The following is a 15225-nucleotide window of genomic DNA, read 5'->3' as shown; positions in this document are numbered from 1 at the left end:
AGTAACTACAAAAGAACACTACCCTGCTGAGTAGTATGTTATGCTGTGTGATTCAGGTTTATCATCATCATCAATCATCATCAATCATCATCATCATCATCATCATCATCATCATCATCATCATCATCATTACTTAATCTTTTTCATAGTCCAGTCATTATCCCCATCCTGGTCCACCCTCTGACTGTTCCTCATCCCATACCTCCTCCCCTGTCGCCAAGCAGATGCCATACTCTCCTACCCCCTACCCCACTCTGGGTCCTTAAGTCTCTCAAAGGTTAGGTGCTTCTTCTCTTAGTGAGGCTAGACCAGATAGTCCTCTGCTGTATATGTGTCAGGAGCCTCATATGCTGCCCGGTTGGTGATTCAGTGTCTGAGAGATCTTGGGGGTCCAGGTTATTTGGGACTGCTGGTCTTCCTATGGGGTAGCACTCTAAAAAAATAAGTTTCTAGATTTTGTGAATGGTCACAGGTATACTAGAATGATTGATGCTGATGCTGCTTTCTTTGAGTCACATCTGTTCCTGTGATCCCTTGCCCTTATCCTTATAAACATCCCAACAAAACTGGCTGACCAAGTCGGAAGATAATGTCATCTGCACTTGGTTCTAGCACCAGTTTTCAGTCTGGGATGAGATCTTTATAAGATCTCTCCAGGTCTATAGTCTCACATTAGGAAAGTGAAAGTAAATCTGAGACAGAGTGAGGCAAGTGAGGTAAATAAAAAACAAGCATGTAATGAGGTCTCGATAAACTAATAAAAAGTTATACTAACAAAGTACAAAAAAAGACAGTAGATATCCAGTACCCTCAAAATTAAAACAAAAGTTCCATAACTTAGAGGGAAGAGGACCAAATAAAGAAATAAAAGAATAGCAGTGTTAAGAAAGAAGAGCAGAAGATAAAATAGGAAGAGAAGAGGTAGGTAGAAAATATTAGTTAAAAGAATGCCAACCTTCACCTAGTGAGTGTTAACACATTAGGTCTGAGTGAAAAAGAAAAAAGAAAAAAGAATGCCTACCAACCAGAACTCTCAGGGACTAAACCATTACCCAAAGACTCTGTATGGACAGACCCATGGATCCAGCTGCATATGTAGCAGAGGACGGCTTTGTTGGGCACCAATGGAAGGAGAAGCCCTTGCTCCTGCCAAGGCTGGACCCCAGGTGTAGGGAAATGTAATGGGTGTGGATGGGGAACATCCTTATAGAAGAAGAGGAGGATGGGATAGAGGGCTTATGTCTGGGAAAACACTAAAGGGAATAACATTTGAAATGTAAATAAAAATAAAATAAGAGAGAAAAATAAAGCTAATTGCTTTTCTACTTCTAATTCTGTAAACAAACAAACAAATAAACAAACAAAAATATCCACTTCCAGGTGACTTGCACCTTCTAGTGGCCAGGGAAATGGAATCGACCCAGAGAGCACACATGACAGCATTAATTGACTATTTTAGTGTCCCATGAAGCACACATTTCATAGTGTTTAACATACTTGATTGTTTTGTTGCTCATCAAAATGAAGTTTTGTGTATATGGAGAATTTTATGATATATCATTTTGGGGAATTAATGTAAAGAGAAAATTGGTCATCCTTTTTATTTCCTTATGTATCTGTGTTGGCAGTATGAACCCAAAGATTTCTATGATCTTCTTTTGGTATAATTCATGATTGCATGTATATCTATTTAAGCTAAAATGTCGCACTAGGATTTTTCTAGATGACTTCTCTGTCTTTACTGCATTGTCTTATTTTTTGAGCATATCCAAATTTACCAGCCCAAACTTTATGTCTCTTTCCTTTCATTTTCCTGTCTATACCAGGTAAAAACCATTTATCTCTGTATATCAAAGGTATTGGAACACTGAAATTTTTATCTAGATATTCATAATGCTATTAAATTGACTAAAACCTTTCAAGTGGGAAAATTCAAAACAAAATATTTCATTTTTTCAACATATCCAGTTTCTTTTCGGCTTTAGAAGTCTTGGAGCCCACATTAATAGCTTTAATTATTTGCATAAATCTCAAGTAGAGAAAAACATTGGCCAAATTTTAACAGGCTGATTGATTTTAAAACATTTAGTAAATGATACGAAATAAATTACAACAGACACAACCCTGTATCATTTATGTGGTTCTAGCTAAAATACTGTGTTAAAATATCAAAACTATGGAAAGAAAAAGAGATGAAAGGAACTGTCAGAGGCAAAGAGAAGAGTGAAGGCAGGAAAACTGTTGCTCTGATGGCCTTGAACAGACTGTGGAAGGTATGAAAACTTAAGAAATATTGTAGCTTAGAAACAAGGAACCTGTCGTGAGAAGAAAGCTCTAAAACTACAAAGAAAGCAGAAGCTCAAAGGTACCAAGAAGAGTAGAAACTGCCAGAGAATTTTGAAAACCCCTTATAGTCCCTAATTTGTATTAAATGTTCAATGACACCCTTCTGGCATGGATATACTAGCCATCCATCTCTCATTCTTTGTCAAACTATTTTCTCCAAGACTCTGATCATTAAGCTTTGTGTGTGTGTGTGTGTGTGTGTGTGTGTGTGTGTGTGTGTGTGTGTGTGCATGTATGTGTGTATGTGTGTGAGTGTGTGTGCACTCCATCACTGAAGTACTTATTGAACATCATTATATTACAGCTGTGGTGTACCTCTAGTGTACCTCTAGGTACTTGTTTTAAATTTTCTGTCATTTATTCAGTAGCAAATGTTGTAAGACATACGACTATGTTGAAATTAATAATCATTTTGATTAGAATATATATTGTGTGCTCATTAAGAGAGTAACAGCAATTACTTTGAATTTGGAAGTTTGTTTATTAAAAAACACAGGGTATTTATAATTACAATAAAACATTTATTAGGAAGATATCATTGAATAAAATTATCCATTAATTTGTTTTTATTTTTATCTTTGTTAAGTAATACATTCTTAAGACCTTTTAAAAAAAGCTTTAGAGAAAGCCAAAACACTTTGAAAATAACTTCACTTTCTGAAGTACAGATTGTCATGTGTATATGCCTTTCACAGTCAATCTTCCACCTACTGTGTGCATAACTAGGTGCATTTACTGTGTCTAATTTTTTCATCCATTTAGGATAGAAACATAATAAGAGTCCAAGGACAGCACTTCAAACTCAGGTTCTTGATCTATATGTGATAACTTTGAGATTAAATTTTGGCACATGTAGCTTATCTGTATCACAGTTTCCCAATGGGATCTGCTGTCCCATGGTTTTGTACCCAGTGTTGACAGGCAAGTTTCACACTTTTATAAAAACTTGTTTGCCATGTCTTATGTGACAGGTTGTAGTTGACACAGGCCACAGCTTTATCAAATCCTTTTGTGACTGTTAGTGCTAGTTCTTTGCTAATCAACAGAGCCTAGGAAGGAGATGCAAAAATAGTAACTCTGTGTCAGGTACAAGGATACTTTGTACCGAAAAAACTCTACAAAATGAGTTACTGGGTGTAATCACACAAATATGTTATTCATACAGTAGCACTTGGACTTATTTTATCATTAAAAGAAACACCACAGTTTTTAGTGTAAGGAATGCAGCTCAAGGTAGAATTCTTGCAGAGTAGGTGAAAGGCCTTGGGTTTAATTACCAATACCAGAAAAACTTTTATTTTGATGAGGATTTCTTTTTTGAGTCATGGTCTCATTCTATAGACCAAGCTGGCTTTTAACTCAGGAAAATCATTCTACATTCTTGATGGCTATAGTAGGTATGAGCCATTGCTCCTAACTATAAGATTTTTACATGCTAGAAAAATGTGTAAGTAAATAAAGATGTCCATTAAGAGTTTTATTTTAGTTTTGTGAGTTGGAACTACTGATAACCTTAACTATGATACAGAAGATGACCTCATTGCTCCACTTCTGTCATCCATACAGTTCAACTCTGACCTAAGTATGCATCTTCCTGTAAAAGTATCTGCATCCTTATTGTCTGTGCTTTCCCTTGTACTGTTCGAGAAACCACCAAGGTTTCCTTTAAAGGGTTATTATAGTTCTTGCTAAGATTTCCTCGTGAGAGAAATGTCCACATCTAGGCTTATTTACATATCTATAAAAATCAAGGAAAACCTTGAATAATTTCTCAGAATATATTGCTGTCTGTTGCAGGGCACCTCTTTCTAGAGTGGTGATGATTTTTCTCTTCACTACTGGCCCCAGTGTAGGTGCACCAACATTACCTTAGTCACATTCCTAGTTTTCAGTGGAATCGGATTAATTTCCTCTGGTGTACATTCCGCAAGCTTCAACCTAGTGATTTAATGTCTATGTGTAAACACACAGTGTTTCTCACTAAATATATTCTGTATATCACATACTGATGTGTATTCCAAGGATCAAAAATCATCTTGTATTGTGATTACCCAAATATTTTTACAGAAAACAATGAACAACTGCAAGCTTCAGGTAAATTAATCAATTTAGAGTAATTGATTCTGTCTTTTGTAACAGTGAAGACAACTAATATTTGATGAATATTATTAAAATATTACTGTGGTAGGAGACGATGGAGATCTGAGCCTTTGTATGCATGGACAGACTAAAGACAAGCAACTAAATGCAGGATTTTGGATAGGATCCTACAAGAGTGATGGGATGCTGGGGGAAAGAATGTGGCAAATTAACAGAGACCCAAATAACTTTATTAACTAGACATTACAATGGAATGAATTTTCTGTTACTGTTGTATGATTTGATGGACTTCTTTGCATTACATTTGATCTTTACTATTTATGCACATATATTTTACTTACTGAAAGGAAACTTTAATAACAACTTAACTTACTAAAACCCCCCATATCATATACTTTTGAAACAAAAGGATAAAATAAAGAAAACAAAGTTTTGTGGCTTCTCACCAGTCTATATCAAATTATTTTAGATTATTATTAATTTACATTTTTAAATAAATTTTAATTAAACTAGATATCACTTTTATTTTCTTTCCTTCATCTCTTGCCATATCTTTTCAACTCTAATAGCCTCTTTTGCTTTGATTAATGGTTGCATATATTTACACATATAGATGTACAAATTGATAACTATAACCTGCTGAGTACATTTTTGTTGTTTGTGTATACAGTTTCAAGAATGAATACTTTGTATTGAGTAACCAGTTAGAGGGTCCATCCCTGAAAGAGATTAAATCTCCCATTCCTAGTAGGTATTAGTTGCCTGTATGTCCTTGTCTTGGAGTAGGGCTTTCCTAGATTTTTCTCTTTCCCTTTGAGCATGTCTATCAATGCTGCCATTTTCAGGGCATCATTGGGTAGCCAATCTAGAAGAGATGGTATCATAGCAGACTTCCTGATATTCTTGCCTTTCCCAACCCTTTTCCTCCATATTCCTGATGTCATAGAGGGTCCTACAGAGGTATGAGCTAGAGTTAAGACTCCAGGATCCATTGATCTCTGCATTGTGACAGTGGTGATTGTCTGGGATGGCTTGCATTAGCTATAAAGAATAGCTCCTTTGATTAAGGGTGATAGTTGCATAGATAGTTATATCTGTGGGTATAAGGAGAACAGAATGTAGTCAGAAAATATGTCATTCAAAAGAGTTGCAGTAATACATTTTTTTTTCTGAGATCCATGACTTGATTTCCTCCAACCACTGGCAATGTTTGTAGTAGCATATATGATTTCTCACATGCAGAGTGTGATTTGTGGTTCAAGTTCAATTTTAAAACTATTGGTAACCACCAACATGTGAATGCCACTGATTACAGATGTCTTTTCATATTTACTTTTTCAGAAGGAAACTTGGCTTGCCCTAAGTGCATTTTCCACCGAGAGCCCAACAAGCTATTGGCAAAATTCATATGCTTATCTGCCCTAACATTTTATCTTCATGAAGTAACAACAGATATCCTGTTAGAAGAGTGGATTTTCTTCTGCCTTAAACATTCAAAATGGTTGTCAGTGTGAGCTTTTTTATTGACTCAAGGCAACAGTATGCTTAACCACAAAAAACCAAAACAAAGAAAACAAACCAAAAGCATTTCTTTTTAATTTATCAATTGAATTATTCCTGTTCTTTCTTCCAATCTAAAATAAAATGATACTGATTATTTGAAATATTAGCAATCAAAGGCCAGGAGATTCTATATATTCATATAGGTCACTGTGCTTTTGTATTGGATAGTTACTGTTTTTACATTTCAAATGTTATCCCTTTTGCTGGTTCCCCTTCCCACCTGCTTCTGTGAGGATGCTCCCCCTTCCACTAACCCACTCCCACAACCACCTTGGAAATCTCCTCCAGTGGGGAAGCAAACCTTCACAGGACCAAGATCTTCTATTGATGCCAAAAAATGCCATCGTATGCTACTTAAGCAGTTGCAGCCATGGGTTTCCCATGTATACTCTTTGTTTGGTGGTTTATTCCCTGGGAGCTCTGGTGGGGTCTCATTGGTTGATATTGTTATTCTTCCTATGGGGATGCAAACCCCTTCAGCTCCTTCAGTCCCTTCTCTAATTCCTCCATTGGAGTCCCCAGTCTGCTCAGTCTGCTGGTTATCTGCAAGCATCGTAATCTGTATCGGTAATGCTCTGGCAAAGCCTCTTAGGAGACATCCATATCAGGCTCCTGTCAGCAAGCACTTCTTGGTATTAGCAATAATGACTGGGTTTGTATTAGTGTCCTTAATACTGTATGGTCTGTTCCACAAAAAAAGAAAGAGAAGGAACATTACCCCATTCCTTTTTATGAAGCCACAATTACACCTATAATTAAACCACACAAAGACCCAACAAGGAAAGAGAATTTCAGTCCAATTTCCCTTATGAATATTGATGCAAAAATACTCAGTAAAATTCTCACAAACCAAATATAAGAACACATCAAAATGATCATCCATCATGATCAAGTAGGCTTCATCCCAGGGATGCAGGGATGGTTAAATATACAGAAATCCATCAATGTAATCCACTATATAAACACACTCAAAGAAAAAAACACATGTTCATCTCATTAGATGCTGAGAAAGCATTTGAAAAATTCAACACCCCCCATGATAAAAGTCTTGGTAAGGTCAAGGCCCATGCCTAAACATACTAAAAGCAATATACAGCAAACCAGCAGCCAACATCAAACTGAATGGGAAGAAACTTGAAGCAATCCCACTAAAATCAGGGACTAGACAAGGCTGCCCACTCTCTCCCTACTTATTCAATATAGTACTCAAAGACCTAGCCAGAGCAATTAGACAACAAAAGGAGGTCAAAGGGATACAAATGGGAAAGGAAGAAGTCAAGATATCACTATTTGTAGATAATATGATACTATATTTAAGTGACCCCAAAAGTTGCACCAGAGAACTACTAAGCCCGATAAAACACTTCAGCAATGTGGCTGAGTATAAAATTAACTCAAACAAATCCTTCTTCTACTCAAAGGATAAACAGGCTGAGAAAGAAATTAGGGAAATTACTCCCTTCACAATAGTCACAATCCAGCTTCTCTCAGCTTCTGACTGACTTGCTTGCCTGGCCTCATACTAACTCTGGCAATATGTTCTAATCTTCTGACTCCTCACTCTCTGGCTTATTCTGTCTCCACCTCTTTCTGACCTGTTCTTTCTACAATCTGTCTCCGTAAAACTGTACCAGTAAAACTGATACACACACACACACACACACACACACACACACACACAACTATCCCCTTCTCCCTCCTTCCCTCCCTCCTTCCTCCCTCCCCCATGTGTGTATGGAGTGTGTGTGTGTGCATGTGTGTGTGTGTGTGTGTGTGATCCCTGCTCATAAGAAGCCTCTCTTTCCTGTACTATTCTCCTGTGAGTTGAGTCTATCTTAATCTTTGACTCATTCTGTGAAATCTGATTCATCACTTTGTCTGCCCCTCACTTAGATTCCACTTTCAATTCAAACATGGTTGCTTTCTTCTATAAACTAACCTTCCCTTCATTTTAGAGATAAAAGTGATATGCTATGGGTGTGCTTGTATTCTGGTCAGATCATATCAGACCATATATATCGTAAGAGAATTTTAGAGCAGCTAAGACTTAGTGGAAAACCTTGGGAAGATCAGTATGTGACCTGTCAGTTTCTGTTCATGTTGCCATATCTGTCATCTGCTGTCTTTTCAATGGTATCATTAACTTTACCCTCTGGAGCCATAAGCCCTTGTAAATTCTTCTGTCTTTAAGTTGGTCATTTTTCTTTTTCAAAACAATAAATAACTAAAATAATTAATGAAATTATATTGGAAATAATTGATATTTGACTGTAACTGCATTGGTTATGATATTTTGCATCAAAATATATGCCAGTTTAAACTTTTTCTATTGCAACAATAAAATAATTACAATGCAAAATGTTTATAACTAGTAGCATGGTTTTTCTGGGAAGGTGCCACAACCAAAGACCATGTGTGATCTGATTGAAATATAGACCCACCCATAGCACAAACCTTTAATTACCCCAAAAATGATGTCTAATTGAGGGGCAGACAACATGATGAATCAGAGAAAGATTTGGCAGACAGGAAAGAGAAGCTACTTAAGAGCATTGCATAGAAAGAGGGGACGTTCAATTTGATACTGTTAAGTTGAGTCCATGCAGTTCTGTTCAGCTCCATTCAGTTCTGTTTAGTTTGTTCTGCCAGTGCTGTTTAGTTCATGGAGATCAGAAGCAGTTTTTCCATGAAAACTTCAGCCAGAAGTCAAGAGACGCCAACTTGAATCAGTCTGTTAGAGTGGGGTTTAAGCCAGAACAGTTGAGTTCAGCCAGCCAGCCAGAGTTCTGAAAGAATGGGAAAGAGTAAGTTTATTTAGCAGTAAGCCTCTGAGATAACGATTACATGTGGTAAATAAAAGATACCTTTGCATATAACCGTATGGAAAAGTGGTATATATAAGAAATTTTCCTGCAAATGTTACTGATGCATAAGACTCCATCTGTGTGTGCTAACTGAGCATGAAGAAGACAAATACTGAGAAATTATTAGCTCAGATTAATCAATAGTGAAACACAAGGAGAGCATAGCTTGAGTTTAATTTGAGTGGCAGTTAGGATAATTCAGCTATGTTTGTTAAGTAAGTAAAACTTTTAGTAAACACTTTCTTGCATAAATGGAAAGATTAATTGCACCGTTGCCCAAATCTACTTCATATGCAGGGAGACTCATTTTTTTTCTTTTGCTAAAAGTACATTAATCATCACAGATGAGGACTGTGTAAGAGTGTAATTAGTAACTAGATAATGCTTATAATGTATTTTCTTCAACGCCATGGGGCTGAATTTTTTCCCCCGGATCCTGCCATGTGTGCATTTCATTATATAAAGGAAAAAGGTACAAACTACAACCATGATAAAAATTAGGTGGCAGGAGGTTAGTCATTAAAGAAACTCTTCAATGAATGGACTCTTCTAGATGTTTGCTATTCTTGTGAAACAAGTTAAAGAAAGTTAGAGCTAATATTCTGCCTTCTGTAATGAAACCTTAAGGGTCATAAATATAATCCATTTTATTGGAGATGTAAAGATATCATCTTTGCCAATAAATATGACTACCTCAGGGGTTACAGGCTGTAACTAGACTTATAAAAGTAAAACCTGAGCATGATTCCCACTGTGGAGTTTTATCTTAGCAGAAACCAGCCTCTTATTTTGCATTAGATAAGTGTTCTGTGAATAGGATTCATGATTTTCGTGCTTCCTGCTGTTGGATACTTGTAGTACACATTCAATTAAAAGCAATAGATGTGAATCATAATGTCATGACTTCTCTTGGGCTAAAACATGATACCAAAATCTGGGGAAAATAGGGAAACATTTAGATGCTTCTTCATTCAAACTTTAGTTTTGTATCCATTGCCAAAGTAACTAGCAGTGATTTCAGAGAACGGTAACTTCATGTAGACTTTCACTTACTGCCATACTTGAAGGACATCACAATTCAGAGCACACAAGTTCCCTCAGCCATATTGCATAGGCATTTACCAGTAATTCTGGAGAGTCATGAAATGGACTGTAACTTCTTCCCTAAGAATACAAACCTGGTCATTCCTAACTTTGCATCTGGAGAACGAATGTACAAGTAGTACATTTAATGTTTCCCTCCCTTAAATGTATGAAAGATTTAGAAGGAAGCAGAATACCATGAAATGATTACATTCGCTTTTAAATTTATGGTAATTTTAATGACCCATGTCTGTAATGCATTTTCTATTATACGGCATAGTTTTACAGTCATTGTTTCATTTTTTCCCTCACAGCTCTTTGCTAATGACAAGTAATACTAATTCAGTTTAATAGAATGTGGGACTCATAGAAAAAGTGATATAAGAGTTATAATCTCAATCTATTTTGGCTGATTTTTATTGAAATTTTCTTTCTTTATGTATTTGCTTTGCTTTTATGGTAGTCATGAAACATGCTTATCATGTCGATACCAGTTTCCAGGTAGTATTTAATTAGCCAGTGTTAAAAAGTGGTTTACCTGCCAGCTTGCCTACTATCTGTGTATATGTATAGTCAGCAGATATATGTGTATTTTGCGTTATGACAATATATACATCCCAATGGAGATCAGTATGATTCTTAAGTATTGAAATGAAATAAACAAATGTTTGCACTAGTTCTATTCAAACCCCATCTGGAGTATACAAAGGACAAAGCTTGAGGAAGGAAGGAAGGAAGGAAGGAAGGAAGGAAGGAAAGAAGGAAGGAAGGAAGGAAGGAAAGAAGGAAGGGAGGGAAGGAATTACACTGCATAGCTTCATTTAAATTCCATCAATATTAACTTATATAACTAGCTATGGGGTTTATTGCTGGCAAGAGGCACCATGGCCAAGGCAACTCTTGGGCAGGCTTACAGTCTCAGAGTTTTAGCCCATTATTATCATGGTGGGAAGTATGTCAGCATGCAAGCAGGCAATGCTAGAGGAGATTTCTACATCTTGATCAAGGGCATCCAGGTAGAGATTCAATGTGGTTTACACTGGTCAGATATCGAGTCTACAGATGACTTCAAAGGCCTGCCTCTCCAATGACACACTCTCTCTAAGGCCACACCACCTCTAATAAGGCCATATTTCCTAGAAGGGTTATTCCCTTGGCAAAGCATTTGAGCACATGAGTCTATGGAGACAAACCTATTCAAGCCATTACAATAACCAAAGCAAATTTATTATCTTTTTAAAAAAAATACTGAGCCCACATTTATTTTGTTATTTGACATTTCTATAAAAACTGTACTATTAAATCTGAAATGGGACGGTGTATGTAAGGGGCGAAAGATTATGTGCGATTTTCCCCTAAAATCACACTGTTTATAAATTAATATCTTACTAGTACTGGCATTTGAGCAGGTGACCCACAGGAAATCCTAAACCCCAATAAATTCTTTCTCCCATACATTACTTTTGTCCATGATGTTTTATCACAGCAAAAGAAAATTAGCTAATACGTGTACTATGGCTTTCTAATATATTTAAATTATCATCTTGTTCTTTAATCAATATTATTGTTCAGTAATATAAAGCTAAGACCCAATATACAAGCCAACAAAGACCTGAACAAAGTCACAATTCAATTGTAGATAACTATTTTTAAGGATTATATGTTACATTGTCTCGATCGCTAATGCTATCCTGACTGAAAGATGTGCTAGAGCAATGATGTGACAAACCTGTGGGAGTGACCAAGCAATGTCTGATTTGACATAAGGCCCCTTCCATGAGATGGAGCCCATATCCAACACTGTTTAAATGATAATGAGCCAGAGACTAGCCCAGGGAACCTACAGGAAAACTAAATGCTATATTTCTTTAAAAAACCATAGCAATAAAAATGACTCTTCCTGAGTGTCTGCTACACTCATAGCATAGTGCTTGGCAGTCATCAGAGAGCTGTCTTTCTCCTGCAGCACAATGGAACAAATATGAAGAAAAAAAAATCAGATACTAAACAGAAAGAGGGTGAGAGATCTTGAAACACTACATTTCTAAATGGTAGGCATTCATCAAATCTCTCTACTTACGGACCAGAGAACCCTATTAAAGAGGAGATGGAAAGAGTTCAAAAGCCAAAGAGAATGGAGAACACCAAAGGATTTAGCCCCCTTAAATCAACATGACCAAAGCTCATATGAACTCACAGAGACTAAGGTAGCCTGCATATGACCTGCACAGATTTGCACCAGGTCTTCACCACATGTATTATAGCTTCCAGTTACGTGCATTTATAGGATTCCAGAGCATCCAAATGAATGGATATCTGATTATTGGGTCCTCTCTTGGCTTTTTCTGATTGTTTGTTTGTTGTTTTATCAATTCTAATGTGTTAGTTTTGTTTTATCATTATGTAATACAAATCATGGTACTATTTTATATATTACTGTATATATTACTGTATCTTAGAAACCTGCTTGCCTGCTAAAGATAGAAAAGGGGGCAATGAATCTGTATGAGAGGGAAGTGGGGAGAAATTGAGGAGAGTAGAATGGGAAAAAGCATAATCAGGATATAGTAATATTAGAGAATTTTTAATAAAAGAAAAAAGATAGCACACATAAAATACCATCCTGAGCGAGGTAACCCAATCACAGAGAAACACTCATGGTATGCACTCATTGATAAGTGGATATTAGCCCAAATGCTCGAATTACCCAAGATGCACAGAACACATGAAACTCAAGAAGGATGACCAAAGTGCGTATGCTTCATTCCTTCTTTAGAAGGGGAAAAAGAATACCCTTAGGAAGGGATAGGGAGGCAAAGTTTAGAACAGAGACTGAAGGAACGCCCATTCAGAGCCTGCCCCACATGTGGCCCATACATATACAGCCACCAAACTAGATAAGATGGATGAAGCAAAGAGGTGCAGGCTGACAGGAACCGGATGTTTACATCTCTCCTGAGAGAGACACAGCCAGAATGTGGCAAATACATAGGCGAATGCCAGCAGCAAACTAAGGAACTGAGAACGGGACCCCTGTTGAAGGAATCAGAGAAAGGACTGAAAGAGCTTGAAGGGGCTTGAGGCCCCATATGAACAACAATCCCAACCAACCAGAGCTTCCAGGGACTAAGCCACTACTCAAAGACATGGACTGACCCTGGGCTCCAATTCATAGGTAGCTATGAATAGCCTAGTAGGGGCACCAGTGGAAGGGGAAGCCCTTGGACCCCCAGTGAACAGGATTGTTGGGGGTAGGGCAGTAAGGGGGGAGGATGGGCGGGGGAACACCGACATAGAAGGGGAGGGGGAGGGGTTAGGGGGATGTTGGCCTGGAAACCGGGAAAGGGACTAACATTTGAAATGTAAATAAGAAATACCCAATTTAATAAAGATGGGGAAAAAGATTTTTAAAAAAATGTCATTTCCTGCTTAAGGTAGTCCAAATCCCTCTGAACACACCACATCTTCTCTTTCATTTTTCTGAATACTAAAAATAATGAGTTAAAATTATTCTCTTGAATCTTAAAAGTATAAAAAGAAAACCCATTCTATAACATCTATCATTTGTTCAATTAAAGTTATTTCTGGCAGAAAATTAAAATCTTGTGTCTAAAGTAAGAAGAGCTAAATTAGGTTTAATGTTTATGTCACAGTATACTATTATTTTTTGCAACATTTCTCTTGCTTTTTAATTGTCTCTCAAAATTTTCTTCTCTTAAAAGCTTGGATATGCACTGCGATACTCTGGGGATTGCCTTTTCACCAAAGGCTCGGTCTGTATATTAAACCCTTCCGTTGTTCTGGCTCTAGTACATTTTAATAGCATGGCTTATTATTTTGCCTGTCACTTTTTGATCTTCACATAAATATAAGTTATTGTTCATCACTTGTGGGTGATTTAGAAAATAAACTTCACAGATATAACATTATACCGGTAAATTAAATTTGAAATGTACATGGAGAGCTCTAATATATTTGCCTTATAAACACAGACAGAGGAAACTTACATATTAGGGACTATTCAACAGGTAAACAAATGCCAAAATTTCCATCACTTCTCTTACTCAAGGCTGTCACGTGACTGGGTTGTGAATACCAACACGTATGGAGTAGAAAATTAATTTCTCAGGTCTTTTTTACTCACATGGCCAACATAAAGTGATTTGATTCTTAGACAGGAAGAGGTTTAAAGAGACAAATGCAAGTGAGGCAAAGGGAAAATTGTTAGCAATCTTACGTAGGAAAAGCAGGATAATGGGCTGAGTCTCTTAACAGTTTCCTCTGCTTGTCTGTCATCCCAGTGTTGTCTCAAACTCCACATTTATTTACAATGTAACCAGAATATGTTTATCCAGTTGTACCTGCACCAACTTCATTCAGAAAGACTGTGTCTAGTACCAGCAGAGTCACTCGTTATTTCGTCCTGTTTCCAGTTCTTTGACAGATCACCAAGTAAATGTTATTTTCAGGCATTTTTAATAGTTTTATTCATGAATGCCATGTATCATGATCCCGTTTTTCCCACAAAATAATGTTATTCACTGTTCTATTACCAACGGAATGGTGTGCCTTCCTTCAATTTGGTTTATGACCAGTATCTCCCAAAATACAGTGTGATATCAAGGTTAGAATGTGGAATTATGTCACAATTCATCTTTTGTGATTTAAGTGAAGCCTGATGATTGTTGAATGAGTGAGACTAAAATGTTTCCATAATATTAATGATCCCTAATTTCATAATTTGTGAAACAGATCGCGGTGTTAGTAGATTGATTCTTAAACATCTGGCAAATTGAGAATGATACAAGCCATTAGGTATTTCTCCTTCCTTCTCCTCTTATTCCTCCTCCTCCCCTCCTGTTCTTCTCCTGGAGTTCTTCCTTCTCCTCATCTTGCTTTTCCTCCTTTTTGCTTCCTCCTTCTATATATAGCTTCCTGCTTATAGCTATTCATTCAATTCTGGTCTATTGTAACTTTTTCACTTTCTGATATTCTCAACAAACTTTCTCTAACACTGAATGCGCATAGTTTTAACTGTCTTGTGCTTATTGGGACATATGTCAGTAATTATTTCTGGATAACTTAATTAAACCAGAGTATACTGATAAATAACTGAATCAGAAATCAGAATGCTCTTAATATGACCAAAATGAAGCTTCCATTAAATGGGTAACATCTCCTATTTCTGTAAAAATGGCTTGGATGCATTGGATACTAAGAAGCAATGATCGGTTTGGACACACCGTTGACAATCTAGCTTTTGTATCAT

General features: G+C 36.8%; 1 long non-coding RNA gene and 1 other non-coding gene across 3 annotated transcripts; one reads left to right on the top strand and one right to left on the bottom strand.

Moving 5' to 3' along the window:
• Positions 1–939: 939 nt before the first annotated feature.
• Positions 940–993, top strand: Snord56 (small nucleolar RNA, C/D box 56). Its single transcript, XR_005487660.1, has one exon. It is a non-coding gene; the product is annotated as a small nucleolar RNA SNORD56 (small nucleolar RNA).
• Positions 994–8370: 7377 nt separating this feature from the next.
• LOC134479594 (uncharacterized) lies at positions 8371–14545 on the bottom strand. Of its 2 annotated transcripts, none has more exons than XR_010053134.1 (2): positions 14318–14545; positions 8371–8795 (listed from the first exon to the last, which is right to left on the bottom strand). It is a non-coding gene; the product is annotated as an uncharacterized LOC134479594 (long non-coding RNA). The 2 variants fall into 2 exon arrangements; XR_010053133.1 differs by having other exon boundaries at positions 14194–14524.
• Between the last annotated feature and the right edge of the window lie 680 nt (positions 14546–15225).

The sequence above is a fragment of the Rattus norvegicus genome, chromosome 7, assembly GCF_036323735.1.
Source record: "Rattus norvegicus strain BN/NHsdMcwi chromosome 7, GRCr8, whole genome shotgun sequence".
NCBI lineage: Eukaryota > Metazoa > Chordata > Mammalia > Rodentia > Muridae > Rattus > Rattus norvegicus.
Note: the sequence above shows the minus strand (reverse complement) of the source record. Positions and strands in the feature narration are given on the sequence as shown.